This window comes from Elephas maximus, chromosome 15 (assembly GCF_024166365.1).
Source record: "Elephas maximus indicus isolate mEleMax1 chromosome 15, mEleMax1 primary haplotype, whole genome shotgun sequence".
Lineage (NCBI taxonomy): Eukaryota > Metazoa > Chordata > Mammalia > Proboscidea > Elephantidae > Elephas > Elephas maximus.
Genome location: NC_064833.1, coordinates 11,210,291 through 11,231,765, shown reverse-complemented (window position 1 = coordinate 11,231,765; position 21,475 = coordinate 11,210,291). Strand labels below are relative to the sequence as shown.

The 21,475-nt window shown below is 47.4% G+C and overlaps 1 protein-coding gene across 1 annotated transcript in view; it reads right to left on the bottom strand.

Moving 5' to 3' along the window:
• Positions 1-21,475, bottom strand: part of KCNQ3 (potassium voltage-gated channel subfamily Q member 3) — a 362,080-nt gene that overhangs the window by 323,719 nt on the left and 16,886 nt on the right. The gene's annotated exons all lie outside the window — the stretch shown is intronic.

Here is a 21,475-nt window from a genome sequence, read left to right as displayed (position 1 = left end):
TTAATATTATGCATATGTGTTCATTTAGAAACATATCTATTTCCTACTATGGTTTCACGCAACAACCTTATTTTTCGATATCACATCTTGACATCACTCAAACACTTTTTCACTCCTCTAGCTCGGTTTTCCAGGCACCATCTTCACTTGCATCTAGGTTGCTTCAGATAGCTTCATCCTTTGTACCCCTACATGATGCTGTCACTGGAAACTCTATCCCAGATCCAAAAAGCCCATTCACTCTTTGTGACCCTTACAATAAAACCACTTATCGAATTGATGCTTTTCTTTCAGGCATCTTTAAAATGACTGTCTGAGACATCTTAACTTGCATTTGTCACAGCGTAGCCCCAGGAAAAATGATTACATCCATTAAATAGCTTTGTGTGTGTGGTATTAAACCAATTCCATTGAGCGACTTTTTTAAGTGTCTAAAAGTAGCAGGATTATGGTTATCACAAGGGGACTGCCTTCCTATTTAGTATTTTGTTGTCATAAAATAAAACAATTGAGGCGATGCCCTATAGTACAAAATTTTATAAGGACTCAATTCAATAATGCTGCTTTTTTTATTTTCTTTTTTTGAGAAATAAGTTTTGGGGAAAATTGCCTTCTATCCTGCCATTTACAGTAAATTATTAGCATTCTTTCTTTGATCCCCAACCTCTCACAGATACTGAGATACACCAAGGCGTACACCTATCACTTGGACCCAGCTGTCTCTGTCCTTAGAGGTCCCTGTCTGCCTCCAATCAGGAGAAAACAGGGATTCAGGTCTCTGCCTCCGATCACAACCTTGAGCACCTTCCTTCCATCTGAGGAAGGGGAGACTGCCTCGGGGCCCTCAATCACTTCCCGGAAGAAGAGCCGTGCCCTATTTCTCTGCAGTCTGTGATCACCAACAGCAGAGATGCTCAAAACCCAGGCACTTGGCCACACTCTTTACCCAGGAGAGAAGCCCCACGGTGGTGGGCAAGTTGCTTGGCGATGAACAGTTACATCTCTGAGAGTTGTGGGGTAGTGGCCAGCTGTCGGAGAGCCTTGGCTTGGCCCTGCCTGTGGAGCTCATGGAGAAGTACAAAGGCTGGGAAAGGAGGCAGGGAGGATGAACTCAGGTCAACGGAAGGACTCAAAGCCACAGGCTTTCCAGAGCTATGTCCTGCCTTGTTTCCTACCACTAGGAAGGTTCTACAGAGGGCCTGGTGGCTCAGTGGTAGAATTACCACCTACCATACGCATTTACCACCCGATTGTCAATGGAGGCTTGCTTGTTGCTATAATGCTGAACAGGTTTCAGGTGAGCTTTCAGACTAAGACAAACTAGAAAGAAAGGCCTGGCTGTCTACTTCCAAAAATCAGTCAGTGAAAACCCTATGGATCGCAAAGGTCTGTTCCACAACAGAACATGGGAATGGCACAGGACCAGGCAGTGTTCTGTTCAGCTGTGCATGGGGTCACCACCACGAGTAAGGGGTCAACTCGACGGCAGCTAACAACGTTAACTTTACAGCTATTTTTGTGATTCCTAGAATAATGTCTGTCTTCCCCACGATGCCATAAGCTCCATCAGAGAACAGTTCTGTTTGTGTTCTTGGCTCCCCTGGTGCCTAACAAGGATCCTGGCACAAAGTAGGCACTAAAATACATGTACAGAATGCATACCTGGCTGCAAAGACAAAGCTCCAAATTACCAACCATGCTTCTCAAACGCTGGCTTCAGCCGAGATGGACCAGACTATCCCTCTTGTCCCCACAACAAAACCAGTTGCCATTGAGTCAATTGCAACGTGTGTCAGAGTAGAACTGTGCTCCACAGGATTTTCTATGGCTGATTTTTTGGGAAGTAGATTGCCAGGCCTTTCTTCTGAGGTACACTGGATGGACCTGAACCTTCTGCTTTTGGGTTAGCAGCCAAGCGCATGAACCGACTGCACCACCCAGGGGCTCCCTTCCCCACCACAAGCTGTCAGGAACACCTGCTCTCTTTCTTGGTTAGGGGGACCCGGAGCATTCACCCAAGAGTGTTCCCAGCGGGGCCTGCTTCTCTTCCACTAACCTTACGGCGCCAACGCATTGTACCTTCCAATATAAGGGAAGAAAAGCAAGAAGACCCCTGCCAAGATGCAGAAAGCATGTCACCCCTCTTTCAACATCATTTTCCTGTTTCTTATTTTATTCATAACCAAGCAACCTAGAGCTTTAGCAAGGTACTTTTCTCTTCCCTCCAGATATAGGAAATATATATATACACACACACACACACATACACATATATCTGCAGTATTTTTCACTGAGAACAGCCAGGCCTCCCTCCAACCATCCCCCTACACTCACCCCACCAAAGTCTGGCCTGAGAGAGAGGCTTCTGTCTTTGGAGGCGGAAGCAGCTTGGCCATAAATCCTCATCTGGAGCTGGTAATGCACACGAAGAGGAATGACAAATGCTCTATTTAGCCCTATTTTCAAGGAATTAGAATTACAAATTGGAGCTATCGCTAAGGCCCACTTGAGCATCACCTTTGGAAATAAAGGGGTGGGGGACAGGGAAGGACTGGCATTGACTGAGTGGTTCACTGTCAGGTTAGCTTTGTAGACATCCGCCTCCACAATGGAATCACCCCCTCCTCTCCCCAGCACCACAAATTAGGGACGGTGGCCCTGTAGTGTGTGCTCACTGCACAAGGCAGAGCCGAACCAGGCGAGCAGTCATTTCCAGTGAAAGTACAGAAAATTGCTCCTTTAATTGGGTAGATTCTAGGACGAAGGATCATTGAAATACAGAATTATTGAAAATCAAGGAGACTTGAAAAGGGGTCGGGATAGAGATGCTGACATGGCAGAGATGGACGAGAGCCTGGGTCCCTGGAAGACAGGTTGAGAAAAAGGGTTTGGTCCCTAATCCATCACCATCACGCCCCACTACCTACACACGCATGCTTCCTCTCCAAATCACCAAAAACCACTGGAGAAGATGATTTTGTTTTATTTTGTTTTCTCAATGTTGCAGCAAGCAGTGGGCTATAAAGGAGCCCTGGTGGTGCAGTGGTTAAGTGCTTGGCTGCTAACCAAGAGGTTGGCTACTCAAACCTGCCCAGCGTCTCCTTGGGAGAAAGACCTGGCAATCAGCTTAAAGATTACAGCCTAGAAAACCCTACAGGGCAGTTCTACTCTGTCCTATCGGGCTGCTATGAGTCAGAATCAACTCAGTGGCACACAACGACAACAACAGTGGGCTGTAAGGAAACCAGTATGGGATGGAGACCAGGAGTCCTGGGTTCAAATCCTGATTCTGCCCCTGTTATGACGTTGGTGAGGTCACCCAGCCCCTTTGAGACTCAGTTGCACCACCTATTCGTTTACTTAATAACAACTTTCATAGCTAAATCCCAGACACTGCTCTTTGCGCTTTACAAATAGCAAGTAATTTAATCCTCATACCAAGCCCGCAAGAGAAGCGTGATTTGTGCCCCATTTCTTCAGATCAGAAACCCGAGGCACCGAAAGGTTAAGTGACTTGCCCAAGGTGACACAGCTGGTGAGTTTTGGCACTGGGATTCAAACCCAGGCAGTCTGGTCCAGAGTGGCTATAATATAGTGATGATTTTCTCAAGCCATCAATCCCTACTTGCCCGCGGGGCTGTGAGAGCTGAGCCAACGTGGCAAAGCATGAGACCAGCATGCTGCACTTGGTTTAACCCATGCCTCCTAGGGCTTTCTCATCTGTCTCCTGGGTGCTCCTTTCTGCCCTCAGCCCACCACACCACCACTTCCTAGCATTAAGCCCTGTCTCCACACTGGGCATGGAAACACTAGGAATTGTGAGTGTGTGTGTCCATCGACAACCAGGGTCATTGGCCCTGCCCCTGGTGGACAGCCTCTACACCGAATATAAAAGGATCATTCATACTATTCCAAATCGTTAGGCAGAGACTCATAACAAAAAGACAGTATTGTGTACTGGATACAGACAAGGACTATGAAGCCCAACAGCCCGGCTTTGAACTTGGCAAATTACGTCACTGTTCCATGCCTCAGTTTCCCTGTTTGTAAACATAAGGAAATAAAATAATAAAACTTACTTCATAGGGTTGTATGAATTGAGAGTGTTAAAACATAGAAGGTTCTAAAGAACCAGGTGTGTGTGAGATAAATCCGAGCTATTATGTTTACCACAAGGAGCCCTGGTTAAGTGCTCTGCTGCTAACAGAAAGATTGGCAGTTCAAACCCACCCAGCAGCTCTGCAGAAGAAAGACCTGGTGATCTGCTCCCATAAAGATTATAGATAAGAAAACCCTATGGGGCAGCTCTGCTCCGTCACACAGGGTCACTGTGAGTCGGAATTGACTCGACGGCACAGAACAACAAAAACAAGCACAATTACCGAGGACAAGGCATTACTGCTCCACAAGACGTTCTGTTGGATGGAAGATTGCAAAAGGTGTGGGATTTGGTGGCATCAGACATGAGATCGAGTAACGCCTCTACTGACAGTCACCCATCTTGGCATCTCTAAGCCTATTTCTTTTATACAGTAAAACCTGCAAAAGCTGGAACCAGTGTAAGGCGGAAACCTGTCAGAAAAGGAAAACTCAAATATTTTCCACTAAAACGAGCAACAGAAGTAGGACTGCACCCTGTCAAAGGTGGAAAACTTGCGAGACCTGAAAAAACAAGGCAGTCCCGTTGAGTTCTGGCTTTCACTGTCGCCACTGTACAAAGTGGAGAAAATTAGAATTCCTGCCCTTCTCACATGGTTGAGAGGCTTCAGTGAAACACAGTTAAGTGGAAGTACTTTGGAAATGATCAAGTAACCTAAAAACACTGACTTTTATTCTCAGAACAAGTGAACTGGTGAGGAAATACAAGGGGTCTTGCAGTTTGGAGCAGTCACATTAGCTGAAACCTTCAGAATATTCCAGGTAACATGCCCAGGGCTTGGCCAACTCCTTCCTGCAGCTCTTACAGCTCCGCCGGGGACGGCACCATGCCGACTGCACAGACTGGGAAACTGAGGCCCAGAAGAGCAGAGGACAGGTGTCACAGCAAGAGGTAGAGCCAGACCCAAGTGCCAGCTGCTCTTAATGCCCTTCCCTGTGGTGTCACATGGCCACATTCATGTCCCTGCCACTTCATGGAGAAACTAAGAGCTGGTTTTTCAGGAAGGAAATCTTAGCCCAGAGGTCAGGAGGATAAGAGTCACCCCTGGGGAAAGACAGCATCAGCAAAGGCTCAGAGGGAGAAAGGGTTGGGAAACGGGGGTCCTCCAGGCAGCTATGGCCCCTCCCACTCCACACCACCTGTGGAGAGCACACCACCCCCCCATTCAGCTGACAGCCCACCACAGTACAGCTCCTCAGCTTCCTGGGCTTACTGTGGGCAGGGGTTTATTCTCTTTCATTCCCATTCCCCAGGCACCTAGCCCAGTGCCTGACAAATCTTTCTGAATGAAATTGAATGAATGAATGAATGAGATTACTTAACTGGGGGTCAGTGATCACATTAAGAAGAAATAAGAAAAAGATTCTATTAAATAAGGCTATAAAGGCATCTTCCCCAGGCCCTGGGCCCCCTTAGGACCACTGTTACTATTATTAGCCAAACAGCAACAAAAAAATTATTATTTTTAATATAATTTATGAGCTTTTACTACGTGCCAGGCATTTCACATACAGAATTTCACTTAAACCCCATAACAACCCCATTTGACAGATGTGACCGCTGAGACTCGTAGAAGTTACCTAACTGGCCCAAGGTCACACAGTTAGCAAAGGTCAGTCTGTTTCTGAGGCTGGAAAGCCACCATTTTGCTACACTCCCTCTCCATTAGCCTGTAAAACATCTCGAGATTCCACAGCAAGATGTCCATCTGGTATGGGCTGTGTCCCAGGTACCTCACACAATGCCAGCACAGGGCACTGCCCCACAGACCAAAAATACAAACCAAATCCATTGCCATTGAGTCGATTTCAACTCATGACCACCATATAGGACCCAGTAGAACTGCCTCATAGAGTTTTCAAGAAGCAGCTGGTGGATTCAAACTGCAGGCCTTTTGGTTAGCATTCAATCTCTCAGCCCCTGTGCCACCAGACGTTACTTTAAACCATATTTAATCACCTGCATCTACCCAAATGCCAAGGTAGAGATGCTAGAAGGAATTAGCCAGGTTACTGTTTCACTCTGCAAGCAGGAAAAACACGAGCTGACCTTCTGGTACATTTTTATTCCTGATGACTCTGGAGTGGCTTCCGCAGTACCATCCAGGCATCGATCGGCCAACCTTAAGCTCCTGTCAAGACAAGGCCGTAACTGTGGCCAATAAGATTAGTGCCCAATTAATAACCAATTTGGGAAGTGCCATGATAAACCGCTTGGCAGAGAACATCGTGTCACATGTTTGCTTTGTCTAAGAGCACCCTGTCTGAAGTGGACAGCGTCCCCCTTGAGCAAACGGTCTGGAAAGATGGAGCTCAGGAGACGCGGGCTCAGGTCCCCTTTGTTACTAATGAGCTCTGTGTCCTTAGGTGAGCCCCTTCCCCTCTCTGGGCTCAGCTTCCTCACCCTATAACTTGAGAGTTGGGGCTAGACAACAAAGGCTCTTCCAGCCCCCAAATTCTATAGCTCTGCCACACCACCATGGTAAAGCAAGGCAACCAGGAGGAGTCCAGACACTGGCAGAAATTTCCAGGGAACATGTAATTACTGGCACTTAACAACCTACAGTTAACTCCAGGTAATTTTCAGAGGATTTATGGCAACTCTGAAAGCTACTTTGTGAGGGAAGCATTGTATACTCTACATTGACAATACAGGGGACAAGTTTTCTATCTCTGGGTTGTAAATTATCCCAGGCGTCAGGAGAACAAAACCACCAAAGGCTGCCTCCCAGACAGACATCAGGATTTATAGAAAGCTGTGTGAAACTGTAACAGATAGATTTAAAGCCAGAGGATGAGTGGTGTACAAGAGCGTATGTGTGCACGCATGTGCGTGTAGGCATGCAGGTGCGTGCGTGTGCACGTGTGCCTCTGTGTCTCTGTGTGTGTGTGTGTGTGTGTGAATGTGCTGAGCAATGCACAGAACCTTCAAGACACCAAAGTATAAAAGTCATAGCAGAATGTCCAATGCATGTAATGACAATGTCAGCTTTTGTTCAATCCCATTCAGTAAACATCTACTGAGCCCCTTCTGGGCATTGGGCGCCCTGCTGGACGGAGAGGAAGAGATTCTAGTGCCTAACAGGAGCCACAGGAGTCCTGGTGGCACAGTGGTTAAGTGCTCAGCTGTCAACCAAAAGGTCAGCAGTTTGAATCCACCAGCCGGTCCTTGGAAGCCCTATGGGGCAGTTCTACTCTGCCCTATAGGGTTGCTATGAGTCGTAATCGACTCAATAGCAACGGGTTTGGTTTGGTTTAGGCCTTTCCTCTAAGGCGCTTCTGGGTGGACTGGAACCTCCAATCTCTCAGCAGCCAGCACGTTAATCGTTTGCACCACCCAGAGACTCCTAAGGGTCATAATAAAGGTACTAAAAACAAGAATGCTAGAAGTTCCTGAAGAGGGATGTGGAGACGCACTGCAGGAAAGAGAGTGGAGAGGGCCTGGGGGAGAAGGGAGGCCACACAGGGACTGCAGGTGTGACAGGGAGAGACCAGGCCCTGCAGGAGGAAGCAGATGGAACAGAGATAAAGAAACCAGAGCAGAGTGGTAGGAGTGCTGGTTTGCAGGAGAGAGGAGAAGGAGGCATGAAAGAGAACATAAATAAAGAGAGGTGAGGCCTAACAAGAAATCAATAAAAATGCCTACAGCTGTTTCATCAGGAGACAGCGGCATGAGCACACGCTTTAGAGACACCAACAGAACCACCAAGAGTTGTAAGAACAGAAAGGATGAAAAGAGGTTGCCTCTGGGGAGTGCAGGATTCCTGGGTGGTGTAAACAGTTAAGTACTTGACTACTGACCAAAAGGTTAGCAGTTCAAACCCACCCAGAGGTGCCTTGGAAAAAAGGCCTGGCAATCTGCTTCCAAAAGTCACAGGCTTGAAAACCTTACGGAGCGCAGCTCTACTCTGAAACACACAGGATCGTCATGAGCCGGAGTGCACTCAATGGATACAGATTTGGCTTTTTCTGGGGAGTGGGGCTAGAAGATGAGACAGGATGGGTCTGGACTGTGGCTTTTCCTTCTAAACCTGCCTGCATGATAGGGGTTTTGAACTATATGCATGTATTACTTTGATGGAGCCCTGGTGGCACAGTGGTTAAGAGCTATGGTTGCTAACCAAAAGGTCAGCAGTTCAAATCCACCACCCGCTCCTTGGAAATCCTATGGGGCAGTTCTATTCTGTCCTATAGGGTCGCTATGAGTCAGAACTGACTCGATGGCACCTAACAACAACAAATTACTTTGATACACGTTCAAATAATTTACCCACTGCTGTCAAGTTGATTCTATTCATAGCAACACTATACAACTGAGTAGAACTGCCCCATAGGGTTTTCAAGGCTGTAATCTTAAGAGAAGCAGACTGCCACATCTTTCTCCCTCAAGCGGGTGATGGGTTTGAGCCGCCGACCTTTTTGGTTAGCAGCTGAGCGCTTAGCCAATGCGCAACCAAACAAAAAACCAAACCTGTTGCCGTTGAGTCAATTACAATTCATAGCAACCCTACAGGACAGAGAAGAACCGCCACACAGGGTTTCCAAGGAGCAGCTGGTGAATTCGAACTGCTGACCTTTTGGTTGGCAGCTGAGTTCTTAACCACAGTGCCACCAGGGCTCCTTAAAAATATTTTTAAGGGATGGAAAAGGAAGTTAACACTGACCAACTACTACAGGGCAGGTACTTCCCGCAGCAACATGTAGGTACCACCTCATCTGTCACCCCAACCATCCTGCACGAAGATCAAATCCTCATTTTACTTTTCCTTTAAGTGCCAGGCAAAATCTAAATACTGTATAGCATTAGTTACTTTGTCATTATTATTTGACAAGTGCTCCTCCCTTTTTCTGGGAACTACTCCACCCCTTGAGAGGCAGCGGTGGTTCAGCGGTAGAATTCTTGCCTTCCACGAGGGGGTGACCAGAGTTTGATTCTCAGTCAATGAACCTCAAACACAGCCACTACCCATCTGTCGTGGGGGCTTACGTGTTGCTATGATGCTGAGCAGGTTTCAGTAGAGCTTCCAGGCTTCAAGGAACTAGGAAGAAAGGCCTGGCGATCTACTTCAGAAACTCAGCCAATGAAAACCCTGTGGATTGCAACAGTCTGATCCACAACCAGTTGTGGCGATGGCACAGGACGGGGCAGCGTTTCCTTCCATTGTGCATGGTGTGGCCATGAGCCGGGGTCCCACTCCACAGCAGCTCACACCACCATCACTCCACCCCTTATACTGCAGCAGCTGTCTTGCTCTTTCACGGCCCTTCCCCAAGGCTAGGTTCCAAAGGCAGCTTCAACAGTGGACACCTGATCTAAGCTGAAGATCAAAGAATCAAGCCGGCTCCACTCCAGCGATTGCAGGAGGCAAAGCTCAGATACTGCAGGTGACCACGTCTTCCACCATGTGAGAACAGTCTGCAGTGGGGAGTGGAGTGGGAAGCTAGGGTCCAGACAGTTCTCCAGCTCCAGGGCCTTAACTGGGAGTTCCTGACCCCAGGGAAAGCCTGCCACTCGCTCAGTTTACTCCTGTTCTCCTTTGGGGTCCATGACCCAGCATGCTATCCTGTGACTCCTCAGCTGGTTTGTCACTGGCCCCCAGAGGTGTCAAAAGGGCTCAAAAGCCAACACCACAGAGGTCTCTCCAGGAGCTTCCAGGAACAGGGAGCTGAGCACGAGGCTCCTGATGTGGGAGGAGAGCTCTGCAAAAGGAAGCAGAGAGTGCACCCAGCAAGCTGCACTGTGGATGCTGCTATTTTACAGCTTAGGAGAAACTCAGCAATTTCTGGTCACAGCTAGCAAACTATTCTTTGCATTTCCATCTTTCCAACCCACGATCTATGCCATTTGGATTTCATGGTCTAAAAATAGCTTTTAAACTTCCAAGTATGTTGGCGTGGACTGGTGGACACAAATTTTTAATCCATTTGCAAATGTTTTTACACAGTTCTTTTATTCCCCCCTCAAATTCTATTTCTTGCTAAATAGTTCCCCCCGCACCCCCGCAGTTTGGCATTTACTGTGGGCACAAATGACAGCCCTGGCCTGGACGGCTCCTGAAGACTCCAGAGAGAGTGTTAGAGAAAGAAGGGCCAACGTGGATTGGAGAGTGACCTGTGTGGCCACTGGTACTCGGGAAAGAGCACTGGCTTGGCATCGGCTATTCCTGCCTGGCAGCTGGCTGTGTGACCCTAAGCAAAATAACGACCCTCTCTGACCATGATTCCTCAAGTACAACGTGGGGTAATAAAATTCAGTGTAGCAGAGCTGCTGCAGAGATTCATGGGTTAGCGGACCACGTGCGGATCCTGGCACAAGGCAGGAGCTTAATAAAACGCCCCCATTATGAATTTTACCACCACCTTGGAACGGCTGAGGGCCAAGTGTATTCTTACCGCCCCCCTCTAGCCCTTCTCCACCTAGCAGCAAAGGGTTGCAAAACACAAATAAGATAGTCCCACCTCCTGTTGTAAACGCCCAGTGGCCCGAGTATCAGACGAAAACGCTCACTGAGGTCTACACAGCCACGCCCAAGTCTCCACCCTCGCCTCGCACCAGCCTCCCAGCGGCCTGCCCGCCAGCCTCCACACTGGAAGTTCCCACTCCGCCTTGGATTTCAGCCTCTGCAAAGTGGTCACTACGTCCGTCTTCCCCACCCACTTCTCCTACCCTCCCACACCCCCGCTCCAGCTAGAAAATGACTGCAGACCATTCGCACCCCCACGCTACTCCACCCCGGTGAAAAGACACACCCCAACTACTCTGTGCCAGAGGCTTCAGATTCACCCTCCCCTATTGGCTGTGATCAGGCCACGTGTTCACTCCTGCACCAATCACTGCGACCATGTGGCTCACGCTGATTGGCTTATTCTAAACAGAGCCTGGGGCCAATCCTGGCCAAACTGTGTGGTACCAGGGTGCAAGAAGTCCCCAAAGGAAGGGCACGGGGGCGTGCGGGGAGAAATGGCAACTAGATGAGGGGAGGCAAACCATCAGTGGCCAACCCCAGCTTCCAAGGATAGCAAGGGGCGGGGTAAGAGTCACCTCTACCAAGAAGCCTTCCTTGATCCACCCTCGCTTCAGGCAGACTTCACCCATTCCTCCTGTGTGCCCCCCTGGACGAGGGACAAACTGTGTTCTATTTGAGATTGTTCCCATTGCATGTATCCTCGGGATAGGGATTCAGCAGGTGCTCAATAAATGTTTAATGGACTCATTAATGAAGGATGGTCAGGGCCATTACCAGCCTACCGGAAGAATAAGATTTAGCCATGAAATGAGTTGAAACAGATAAAGACGGAAAGAAAGGGAACTGGAGGGAAGAGGATTTTACAGTCACTGTGGACATCTAACAACGATAACTGTTCCAGATATTTAACGGGAGCCATTTTTTTCCAATGAATTGATGAGATCCGATATTCATCGGCTGTAAAACAGGCCAGGTGTGGTGGCAGGACGGTGAGTCAGGATAAAACACAAACCCGTGGCTGGCCTGGAGCGCCAAGGGGCTCAACTGGGACAGAAAAACTGAGCAGTGGAACCTTTTTAAATCAAGTTCATTCTTCACGGAACCAAACCATCCTGGAGCTGGAGGAGACCTCTGGGGTCACCTCATTCAAACACCCACAGCCACATCAGGCTTCTCACACCACAGCCAAGGGCTGTTCCTGGCCACCGCTGGAACCTTCCTGCAAAGATAAGGCAGTCCCTGCCTTCCAAGACAAGCCATCTCCCTACAGTCAAGAAGGCCTGGGGCTCAACAGCAGGTGGTCTTGCTGTCACTTCTACCCATTGACCCTTGCCCTGGCCCGTGAAACCACGGGACAGCAGTCCAGTTCCTCACTTACAGGGCACAACTTGGGATATTTGAAGGCGAGGCTCACATGCCTCTTCATAGTCTTTCTCCGAGCCAGACATACGTCCAGCAGTCAAACACAACGGGTGTAGGTTGTCCTCTGGCCATTCTGCTTGCCCTCCCTGTCCATCAGTCAACAAACACGGACCATGAGCCAGGACCCAAGCTGGGAGATGGGGTCACCACAGTGAACGTGACGTGGTCTTTCCCGGCACGGAGCTCACAATTTAGTGAGGTGAGACACACAAGCAGCACACAACATACAGCTTGTGGTAACTGTAACTTGTGAAGGGTGCTTGGAAGGATATAAAGGTGGTGATGTGAAGACTTCCTGGTGGTGGGAGTTGGTCAGGGGAGGCCTCTCCTGGAACCTCAAAAACCCACTTCATGGAGTTGACAGAAAACAAGAGCCAAGGCCCCAGGAAGGGCTGCAGTAAGCTGGAGAACAGAGCATGTTGGGAAACGGCCCGGCTAGGGTCAGAGAGGTGGGCAAGGGCCTGATCACAGGGCCTTGTGAGCCTTGGTAAGGGGAGGGGTTTTATCCCAAAGTTAACTGACAGCCACCGAAGGGCTGTGAGCCATGTGGTACTTAATCTAATTCACCCTGGAAAGGACAGTCCTAGCTACCTTGCCAGGGCAAGGGTCAGTGGAAAATTGATGGAGGTGGGCAAGAGGGAAGCCAGAAAAGTTGTTCAGGAAGTGAGGCTGGAGACGTTGGGCTGTTCAGAACCATTAGCTGATGCTCCTCGAGGCCAGGCACCACGATGCACCCATCTCTGGCTCCTCGGTCTTCTTACTACAGAGACTGACACTCAATTCCAGGACGTGCCCTCAGTTCCCTGGCTTATCTTGGGCCCCTCCAAACCCTCTCCCTCCCTCCCCTGAGGCTGGACCAGCCCAGGTTGATCCCTATTGATCTGTTTATTGCCACCATCCAGCGCAGGCATCGACTGGCTTAAAAACCAGACTAAATCCACACACAACGGACTCTGGCCAAATTCGAATTGGCAAGGATAGCTGTGAGGTAACAGCAGCGGAGCTGACCTGGCTCAAACAGAACCTTCTGCACAGGCTGCCAAGGTCCTGGCCAGGAGTAGGTTTGTGGAGTCCCCACGGAAGTCAGCCCCATTCAGCTTTCCAAGAGTGGTATTCAGTGGCGTGTTCAGATATGAGGTTTTGTTTGGAACTCAGCTTGGACACTGCACGACTAAAAGGATTAATCAACGATGCTTACTGAACTTGGACTTCGTGGCCTGCACCACGCCTGACGCTGTGGAATAAGAGAAAACCTATCAGGCCTGCTGGCAACAGGACCAGGATCGGGCTGGGATACTAATGGCAGCCCTGCCAGGGCCGAGCCCAAGACAGAATGGGTCAGAGTGGTGAGGCTGCCTGGTGAGTCCATCAGAGCTCAGGGAGGGGAAGCACGGGGCTTGAGTCTTGTACTCAGGCCCACCTGGGTTCCTGCCCCAGCTCCACGGCGAGCTCGCTGTATGGACATGTCACCTGACCTCTCTGAGCCTCCATTTTCTCATGTCCACATTAGGTCACAGCTACTAACTACCGGTTGCTGCTGAGTCAATTCTGACCCATAGCAACTCCGTGTGTGTCAGAGTACAACTGTGATCCACTGGGTATTCCGTGGCTGATTTTTTAGAATTAGATTGCGAGACTTTTCTTCGAGGCACCTCTGGGTGGACTCGAACCTTCAACTTTTCGGTTAGCAACCTAGCATGTTAACCATTTGCGCCATCTGGAGACTCCTATTGGGTCATGTTGTTGTTGTTATTTGGTGTCATCGAGTCCATTGTGACTCATAGTGACCCCACGTGACCGAGTAGATCTGCCCCATGGGGTTTTTTAGGCTCTGATCTTCACGGAAGCAGATCACCAGGTCTTTCTCCCACGGAGCCACTAGATGGATTTAAACCTCCAACCTTTCAGTTAGCAACCAAACACTTAACCATTGTGCCACCTGGGCTCCTTCAACTGGGTCATACAACCGTTGCCCTCAAGTTAATTCTGACTCATAGCGACCCTACAGGACAGAGTAGAATTGCCCCATATGGTTTCCAAGGAATGCCTGGTGGATTCAAACTGCCAACCTTTTGGTTAGCAGCCGAACTCTGAACCGCTAGGCCGCCAGGGTTTCCTCACTGGGTCAGGTGGATATTAAAATCAGGTGTAACTGTGCCTGGAGTGCTATGCTAATAACAGCAGCTTCGTTTGTATGACGCTTCCTGTATGTCAGGACTGTTCTAAGCCCTCTGCACAAACTGACTCGTTTTATTCTCTCAACATCCTGTAAGAAGGAAACACGCATTTCGCCATTTTGTAGGTGAAGAAATGGAGACCCAGAGGGATGCAGGAATTGCCCAAAGCTGGCCAGGTGGTAAGTGGCCATCCAGGTGCCAACAGGCATACTCCCCACTCCCCACTCCCCACTGTGGTGTGGTGGATGGAAGGGGGTGAGATGCCAGAGAAACCCCAAGAGAGGAGCTAAGATGTGGGGAAAGCATCACTATGGGAAAAGAGGGCTGTGCTTCTCCCAACAGGGTGGCCGGCCAGGACTTCCTTGTGCTCTTATTTGAATTTCTTCTGTTGGCGTTTTAGGAGCACTAACTGTGTTCACAGCCGGAGTTCTAGAGGCCTTGATGAGTCATCATCACCACAGCAGACACTTACAGGTCTCTCCGGTGCCCCATATGCTATTCTACGTGTCTCACCTCCATTAACTCACGCAACCCTCGCAGCCAGCCTTTCAGGCAGGCACTACTCATATCCCAGTTTACACAGGAGGAAACGGAGGCCCAGAGGAGTGAAGTAACTTGCCTGAGGTCACACAGCTGGATGCAGACCCACAGAGCCCAGTTCCAGAGTCCCTGCTCCAACACATCTTTCTAATCTGAAACATAAGCCATGTTTTCATCCAACCCCGGGGCCAGAGAGCGCTGCAGTGCTGGCAGGGTCTGCGTCCTGACGATGTCCTGGTTCTTCTGTTTCCAACACCGGCACTTCCCAGAGCTTTTTTTTTTTTTTTCCAGATGGAAGCAAGGAAGTCCCCAGCTTAATTTGTTTCACGCAGTGACAATAATTGATGTTCCAAACGGTGGGGCTTGGGGATTTAGCAGTGTGTGTGTGGTTTGTGTTTGCACAACTTTTGTTTCCCCCCATTTTAAAAACTCATTTATGTGGGTAGCTGTTTTATCCGGGCCAATCTGTTCACGGTCCAAAGGGGAGTTTAGGCTTTCTTGAAACCATAAACCACCACTGTGAACTGCACACTGACCCAACAAGGGTGAGAAGTCTTCCAGCCTCCCACACACCCGTTCTCACCTTGGCTCATCACTGACAGTGTGAATGCTGGGGCTCTGAGGCCAGAGGAATCACTACCAAGTCACAGCCTGTGAAGCAAGAAGATCACCTCAACCGAGGGTGCTACTGCCCCATCCGAACCTTTGGGAAAGCCTGGGGGTGGTTCAATTTATCACAACTGGGAGCTCTACTGGCAATGTTGTGGACAGGGGCCAAGGTGCTGACCATCCTGAGAAGGGGTGACACTCTTGCCCAATGAGGAATCGTCCCCTCCGTAATGCTAGTAGCTTCCATTGAGGGAGCCCTGGTAGCGCAGTCGTTAAGAGCTCAGCTGCTAACCAAAAGCTCATCAGTTCGAATCCACCAGCTGCTCCTTGGAAACCCTACAGGGCAGCTCTACTCTGTCCTATAGGGTCGCTATGAGTCACAATCGACTTGAAGGCAGCGGGTTTGGTTTTGGTTTTTCTCCACTGAGAAACCCTAAGAAGTATCAAACCACCTAATGTTTCAGGGAGCAAAGAAAGGCACAGAGTGATGGAGTTTCTTGCCCGAGGTCACAAAATAATTCCACAGTTAAGAAAGGTCTAATCCCTCCAATCGATGAACAGTTAGTTGCAAAACGTAGATTCTGACTCCTGGCAAGAGTAGACCCAGTGTGTGTCAGTGCTCAACACCCAGCTACTCCACCCACCCCACCTCACCCCTACCCAAGAGTCCCAAGCTGCAGCCATGTGGGACTCATCAGACCTGACTTGCCTGCTGCATCTGTTCAACTTTTTGGCTTTGCCAAAGTTCCTGCCTCCATCAGTCCTAACCCTGGCCCGGACGCCATGCCATCCTTCCAGACATGGATCAAGATGCTCCAGGCTCACCGTGTATATTTCCTGCCCCTGTCCTAGAATCAGCCATTTCCTCAAGGAGTCTAGAATCAGCCATTTCCTCAAGGAGCCCTGTTTTATTTTTTTTAACTGGAGAATGGTATTAGAAATGAAGATGTGGGAGCTAGCTGTCCTCATTTTAGTGGGGGTGTCATTGCTTCTTGGTCTTCTCAGCTGACAGAGCAGGGAAATATATTTGTATGTACTAACTCATGCTATACCCATATCTATAAATATTTATACTTATAAATATTTATGTAGTCATCCGTATCTATATTAAGCTAAATATGAGTTCATACTGATGTCTTCAACTCTAATCCATTACTACGTGGATCAGTCTAGCCTCTTTCTTTTGCTTATCTGTAAACTTCCACTTCAAGAGTTAAAAACCTGGTGTCATGGATTGGATTGTGCCCCCTAAAAATATGTGACAACTTGGTTAGGCCATGATTCCCAGTATTGTGTGGTTTTCTTCCATTTTGTGGTTGTAATCTTCTGTTAAAGATGATTAGGTAGGATTGTAACACCACCTTTTGTCTTACAAGAGATAAAAGGAAATGGAAGCAAGCAGAGAGTGGAGACCTCATACCACCAAGAAAGCAGTGCTGGGAGGAGAGTGCATCCTTTGGACCCGGGGTTCCTGCACAGAGAAGCTCCTAGTCCAGGGGAAGGTTGATGACAAGGACCTTCCTCCAGAGCCAACACAGAGAGAGAGCCTTCCCCTGGAGCTGACACCCTGAATTTGGACTTCTAGCCTCCTAGACTGTGAGAAAATTAATTTCTCTTTGTTGAAACTATCCACTTGTGGTATTTCTGTTATAGTGGCACTAGATAGACTATGACAACTGGCTTCCCTCATCTGCCATCAATTTGCTTAACTGTTGAATTCCAGTCCGCATGTCTAGCAGTATCTGAATTACTGAGACATTTTATCAATGAGTACAATTCTTATGTGCAGTTCCCTCTGCCTGTATTCTTACAGGCTCCACTCATTTCCAAAGTTACTTAGGCCAGCACCTTTCTCCCCATCTTCCTCAACAAGGTTGATGCACACATCTGTAATACAGTTAGATTCTTTCGTCACAGTCTGCATTCCATCCTGGGAGCTTCCAACGTCCTGAATAACCTTTTTTTTTTTTTTTTTTTTTTAATTTACAGACATTAAGATTCACTCTTGGCTGTAAAGTTTTATGGGTTCTGACAAATGCATAAGGTCATGTATGTGCCATTGTAATATCATACAAAATTGTTGTTGTTAGGTGCTACGGAGTTGGTTCCGACTCACAGCGATGCCGTGGACAACAGAAGGAAACAATGCTCAGTCCTGCACCATCCTCACAATCGTTGTTATGGTTGAGCCCATTGTTGCAGCCACTGCATCACCCACAGAAGAGTTTACCACCCTAAAATATCCCCCGTGATTTGCCTATTCAACCCTCTCTCCCTCTGCCTGAACCCCTGGAAGCCACTGGTCTTTTAACTATAGTTTTGCCTTTTCCATATTGTCAGACAGTTGGAATTACGCAGTATGTATCCTTTTTCTGGCAGACCCCTTTCACCTGGCAATATTCATTTAAGGTACATCCATGTCTCTCCGTGGCTTGATGCTCATTTCTTCTTATTGCTGGGTAATATGCCATTGTACGGACATACAACAGTTTGCTTATTCATTCACCTTCTGAAGGGCGTCTTCATTCCTTCCAGTTTTTGGTGATTATGAATAAACATTCATGTGCATGTTTTTCTGTGGACATAAATTCTCAAAATGAGTTTATGTATAAATACCTAGAAGCACAGTTGCTAGATTGCATGGTAAGACTATATTTAGCTTTGTAGGAAACAGCCAAACTATCTTCCCAAGTGGCTAATGCATTCATTCCACATTCCCTCCAGCAATAAACGAAAGCTCCTGTTGCTCTACGCCCTTACCAGCACTTGATATTGTCGGTTTTCTAGATTACAGCCATTCTAATAGGTATGCAGTAATATCTCATTGTTGTTTGAATCTACAATTCCCTGATAGCAAATGGGAAGCCCTGGTGGCACAGTGGTTAAGAGTTCAGGCTGTTAACCAAAAGGTCAACTCCCTGGAAGCCCTACGGGGCAATTCTGTTCTCTGCTATAGGGTCACTAAGAGTTGGAATCGACTTGACGGCAGTGGGTTTGGTTTGGTTTGGAATGGCAAATGATGTTGAACATCTTTTCATATGCTTATTTGCCACCTTTATATATATTTTGGTGCCATGTCTGTTCAGATCTTTCATCCATTTTTTAATTGGGTCATTCATTTCCTTATTGTTGAATTTTAAGAGTTCTCTGTATATTTTGGATACAAGTCCTTTATCAGACATGTGCTTTGCAAATATTTCTCCTGGTCTGTGGCTTGTCTTTTTTATTCTCTTAACAGTGTCTCTCACCCATCAAATTTCACAACTACTCTTTTGCAAATGAGAAAACAGAGGATCCGACTGATAGTTATGAGAAGTATCCGTTTCGTCTTGACAAACACTAGTAAGTGTAACCTGTAAAAATCAACCAGCTATTGCATCACCTTGCAAATATACTAAAAATCACTGAAATGTACACTTTAAAATGGCAAATTTTATGGCATGTGAATTATATTACAATTTAAAAAAAAAAACTAAAAAATCAGCCAGCTCGTGAGCAGCAGCGCTAGAAAGTGAACTCAGAAATGCAGACTGCATCACAGCTGCCAGTCACCATCTGAGGACAAGACCCTGCCCTGCCCCCATAAAATTCTGAGTCAGGTAATCGTTATGAGCCTCAGTTTCCCTACTGACAGAACAGGGGCCAGTTATACACATCCGACAGCACTGTCACCAGGATCAAATGCAATAATGATTTTAATGGTTAGTCTAGTACCCTGGACAGGGTAAGTCGATAAAGAATAAAACTACTGGCATCTGGTTGGTTCCAACTCACAAGGACTCTAGAGAACAGAGAAGAACTTCCCCCTAGGGTTTCCAAAGCTGTAATCTTTATGGAAGCAGACTGCCATATCTTACTCCCTCAGAGATTCAAACTGCCAACCTTTCAGTTAGCAGCCAAGTGCTTAAACCACTGTGCCACCAGGGCTCCTCGATAAAGAACAGAAGAAATAATTACTAGTATTACTGCTGTTGTTGTTATTTTAAAATTGAAAAAATGTCCTTCCTCTCCCTACGGACTCTTCCCCCAACCCTTCTCTCTGTCTGGAGATCATGTGGTCTAGGCAAGTGTTGCTTTTTTTTTTTTTAGAATCTCTGCTTCCTTAAGAAACTTGGGTCAGGCAGGAAAACTCTTTCTTTTACATAACTGTTCTCCTCTTTCAATGTAAATTCCTTCTTTTTCTATAAAAATACAGCAGAATTGGCACATTCCAACAGAACTTCACCTTGAGGAGCATAACTTTAGGGTAGAAGTTATCATATTAACTTCAAAATTAATTTGACTGGCTGGCATCATTCTTAGCAGGACTGGGAAAGGATATGGAGGGAACAGCCGTTTATCAGATACCCAACAGGAGCCACACCAGATTTTGGACTTTACAGCCCTCTCATTTAATCCATACAACAAACATCTGGATAAGCATGTCCATTTTACAGATGAGGAGACAGGTTTAGGTGAGAAAAGGGTACAGCCAGTATTCAAAACAAGGTCTTCTCTATATCCCAGCTGCTTCTGCCACTTAATCCGCACAGTCATTGGGCACTGGCACTGTGTCCATGTAACCAACAAGGCTGAGTACACGGTCAGAGTACCACACATTGCATCGGCTCTGGACGTGCTTAGAATGGATGCTTGCATGTATGAAATTAACAGCTAGGAAACAATTCCTCCATGCTCTTAAATAGTTCAGTTCAAGGTTCACCCAACTCTAGGTTTTATACGCCTGCTTTCCCCTTTCCTCTAAAAAAAAATAGGGGAGAATAAATCAGGCCTTTGAGTTTGAAGTCTGCAGCAGAGTCATAGAATCATGGGCATGGTTATATATTAGAATATGAAGAAAGAAATGGTCTTCAACCCTACAGAAAGGATGAAATCTACTTCCTGTTGATGGAAACCTTTCCTGACCCACTGAAACAGTGTTGACAATGTCACTTGAGGCCCAAATAGACTCAATATATGCATCTATTAAAGTGAGTATCACATTGCTATTCAATTATTTCTTTACTTGGTCCACTGCGAGCTGTTCAAGGGCAGGAACTGAGTTCTTCATCCCTGTAGCTTCTATGCCTAGCACAAGGCCTGGCCTCTACTAGTCTTGCAGTCAGTGTCTCCTGAATGATCACTCAGCATACCTTGAGTTTGATCAACAGATATCTAGGGGCACATATCTCAAAGATGAACAAATCTGTCCTGGAAGAAGTACTGCCAGAATGCTCCTTGGAAGCAAGGATGGTAAGACTTTATTTTGCCTACTTTGGATATGTTATCAGGAGGGACCAGTCCCTGAAGAAAGACATCCTGCTTGGTGAAGCTGAGGGTCATCGAAAAAGAAAAAGAAAAAGACTTTCAACACGATGGACTGACACAGTGTTGCCACAACGGGCTCAACCATAACAACTGTGAGGATGGTGCAGGACTGGGCAGTACTTCTTCTGTTGTACACGGGGTCGCTATGAGTCGGAACCCACCGGACGGCACCTAACAACAACATATCAAACCTAGAGTTCCTAAGTAGGGCAAATGGTTAACGTGGTCGGCTGCTAACCGTAAGACTGGAGTTCGAGTCCACCCAGAGGTACCTCGGAAGAAAGGCCTGACAATCTACTGCTGAAAAATGAGCCACTGAAAAACCTGTGGTGCACAGTTTTACTCTGACACACATGGGCCACCAAGAATCAGAGTCAACTCGATGGTAACTGGTACATCAAAACTAAAGGATTAAGATTTTTCCAGGAAATTTCTTCCCAGGCAAATAAGGGGGTGGAATCATGGCCCAAAAAGAAACTTCAAGAAGAAAGCTCGACACTGCTTTCCGCAGCCCATAGTCTCAAGTGTGAATGTCAGTTGCCTCCACAGGGAACCAGAATGGCGGCAGAGGGCGGAAGCGGCAGAACCGGAGTTTACGCCAAGATCCGGCCGTTGCCTCAATGTGTTTGTAGTGCACTTGGAATATCTATTTTAATCCTGTTTTGAAAATGCTAATGCTTCTCACATTATAAATTAGTAAGCCTCTTCATCCTTTGTAAGTATCACAAAAGCCACTCAAAACTGTAGCGTCAGCAGGACCGAAGTTCTTAATGCTTATTTAAAATAACTGCTCTG